Source organism: Mus pahari, chromosome 18 (genome assembly GCF_900095145.1).
Source record: "Mus pahari chromosome 18, PAHARI_EIJ_v1.1, whole genome shotgun sequence".
Classification (NCBI taxonomy): domain Eukaryota; kingdom Metazoa; phylum Chordata; class Mammalia; order Rodentia; family Muridae; genus Mus; species Mus pahari.
In genome coordinates, this window is record NC_034607.1 from 35904556 (window position 1) to 35907825 (window position 3270).

Genomic DNA, 3270 nt, shown 5'->3' on the forward strand with positions numbered 1-3270 from the left:
TTCTCAGCACCCAGCTGGTAATTAACAACCACCAGTAGTCCCTCTAGATCCAGGGAATCTGATATCTTACGATTTCTGCAGGCACCAAGTGCACTATGTTAATGTATACCTGCAGGCAAAACATTCACATACATAAAAATGAATAAATCTTAAAAAAAAAATCATTGCAAGCTTGCTTCATCTCTGGCTGGTCAATGGCTGCCCTTAGCATGACACAGCTCTTATCCAGAATGTTTATGTGTAACTCTATGCTTCAGAGGAAACAAATTGTCACATCTGTGTCCTTCCCCCCCAGGGAAGGCAGCAGTACCAAAGGCAGGCATTTGGGAAAAGCTTGTCAAAATGTGCAAAACCACAACAGATGTCATCATTGTATTTTGATGCAGAAGCCATTTTAGTGGTGCCAAGATAAAGGGCTTCAATAAGAGTTATAATTTTTTGGATTATACAAGGAATGAATTTAAACAAACTTAAAAAAAAAATGATCTTTACGGGCAGAGAAAAACTGCCAGAAAATAGGGGAAGGAGCACAAAACCAGAATAGGGTTGGGGGACTGCGAAAGCCAATGCTGGTGCTGGCAAGAAGCAATAGGAGTAGATTCTGTAGTGACACGATCTGCTGCTACGGTTAAATTTCTGAGGGCTAGGGCTGGTGAGATGGCTTAGCGGTTAAGAGCACTGACTCCTCTTTTGAAGGTTCTGAGTTCAAATCCCAGCAACCATATGGTGGCTCACAACCACCTGTAATAAGATCTGATGCCCTCTTCTGGTGTGTCTGAAGACAGCTACAGTGTACTTACTTATTCATAATAATAAATGAATCTTTGGACTGGAGCGAGTGGGGCCAACTATAGGGAGCAGAGGTCTGAAATTCAATTCCCAATAACCACATGAAGGCTCACAACCATCTGTACAGCTATAGAGTACTCATATACATAAAAATAAATAAATAAATAAATAAATAAATAAATAATTAAAAATTTTTTGAGGGCTAATAAATCACAAAGCCTTAAAATCGCCAGCAAAATTAATGTGTTTCCAATGTACATGCAACTTCATGGAGGAGAGCTCTAAAACTCCTCTAAAGCTATCTAGCAATCTCTATAACCTACCCTTAAACTACATTTTGCAAAAAATGTTTTGCTTTTTCCCTTGCCATAGTTCTCAGGTATGTAAACAGCCAATGAGGGAGACAGCTTTAAATTGATATGAAGATTTCTAGGTCAGCATTGAAGGAACCTCACTTTGGCCATCCAAAGATAAACTCACAAACATTCAAGATGGCCACAGATCATACCTATAGGCTTTCAAGAAAATCTTTACTTAAGCTGCAAACTCTCCTCTTTCTTACCTTCTCTGACCCAGAAGAAAATAAAGTTCGAATTTTAAACCAAATTTTAACGATTATGTAATGTCTTTAATGAAAGCTGCAGCTTCATTTGTAAAGTGACTTGCCCAAGGACAGTGTGCTAATTCTCTTCCAGTTAGTATAAGGGGACAAAGCAAGTGGGCACAGCTCAGATGAGGCGCTACACTCATTAGCCTTTTTTTTATTTTGTTATGAAACTTTATGCTCACAATTTTCAGCAGGAAACACCCAAAACGCCCAAGCTATGTTTCCTGTGCTTTCTAAACGGTATACTACGTTATTACAAAATAAACAATCCAAACAGCCCCGTGGAGGGGTGAGAAGAACAGTTTCTTTATACTTAACCAGACACCAGATTATGAGGTCAAGTCGTACAGCATCGTGAGAGATACAAAGAAAAATTGAAAGTGAACGCTATCTGCCTGAACTTCTAGATCCAAAAGGCACAACCTGTGAGAAGAGGATGAAACAGAATGTGTTAAAACTAAGTAATTCCGGGAGGAAACCCTAGGAAGACCTGTGCTATTCAGTCCAAGAGGGTGGGTGACACCATGTGGCCCTTTCTTAGATTGGCTTCGAAAGGGTGGTTGGGATGCCTCTGGCAAACCCTTTCAACTTCTGAAGGTCCCTGCGCCAAGCGACAGGGGTCCTGGGCAAAGCCAAGGGAGAGCTGGAACACAGGCGGCCGCGGTCACAGGGCTGGAGAGTTAGGCCCCGGGTCGTATGGTCTGGTGGATTCTATCCATTTCCGACCAGGACCGTAAGGGAGCCCAGACAACGAGGCGTGGCGGAGCCGTCCCTCCCGGGTGCAGGAGCTCGCTGTCCCCGGAGCCCAGGGCAAGGCTCGCCCCGCCCACGTGGCAGCTGGGGGCGGCGCCCAGCCTGGTCACTGCCGGAAGTGCGTCACTAGAGCGGGCCGGGAGCGCAGGCGGTACCCGGAAGCAGGCCTGGCGTGGGCTGCAGCGCGGGGAAGCGGCGCGTCTCAGGGACTTAGTGACCGAACTGCCCGCGCGGAGAGGACTGGCGGCGGCGAAGTGCTGCGAGAGCAGAAAACCCACGGGGCCGCGGCCGTGCGCGAGGCTCGAAGCTGCGCTGCACCGGGGAGCCCGACTGGTGGCGCCGTGCGGTCACTTCCGGCCTGCGGGGAGACTTTTTTTTAAAGGGATAGCGGGTATTTCCGAAGCCACGGGGGCATCGCCACGCCGCGGTGTCGCCGCTGGGGCCGGGGCATCTGTGAGTTCTGATGATTCTACCGTATGCGTGCTTTGCTCTGATTGTCATCTGTTTTTGTCACTGGCCACGAGAGAGACCTTCCCTGAAGTTTTCAGTGCCCGTGGAGTGGACAGCCCCGGCGGAGCATCTGACCGCAGCAGCAGCAGCAGCAGTATCGGGCGTACCTGTCATTCACGTCGATGATGCTGATTTCCTTAGAGATCCGAGTGTACACATGGGCTGATGCTGCAAAGCCCGTGGGGGTGGGGAGGGTACTTCTGCCTGCCGGGGCTTCAGAGATGCATTTACACTTGGATGAGTAGCTTTGACAAGTCACGTCTGCATTGGCGGTTGCATTCGACCGAATGACAGGGGTTCCCTTCACCGATGTGAGCTTGGGCAGCGTTCATCATCTGGGGGGGGGGGGGAATCTTTCCTTATCTACCCCCCTTCCTGCTATTCGAAGTGTAAATTCATCTCAGGTTATTGAGTTTTCAGTACTTTGAGTGTATCCAAATGGAAGCATTCAAGTATGATATTGTCTAGGAGTAAATTTACTTTAAAAAAAAAAAAAAGCTGACCCTGTGGGCTATCACATGAGTTAAATATCCAAGATAAAAGAGTGTACAGAAGCCGGGTGTGGTGACGCACGCCTTTAATCCCAGCCCTTGGGAGGCAGAGGCAGGCGG

General features: G+C 47.6%; 1 long non-coding RNA gene across 1 annotated transcript in view; it reads right to left on the reverse strand.

The window, feature by feature from the left end:
* Positions 1-1560: 1560 nt before the first annotated feature.
* Positions 1561-3270, reverse strand: part of LOC110335388 — a 22272-nt gene continuing 20562 nt past the window's right edge. The window contains exon 3 of the long non-coding RNA XR_002381164.1: positions 1561-3034. This is a non-coding gene — a long non-coding RNA (uncharacterized LOC110335388). The remainder of the gene's footprint in view (positions 3035-3270) is intronic.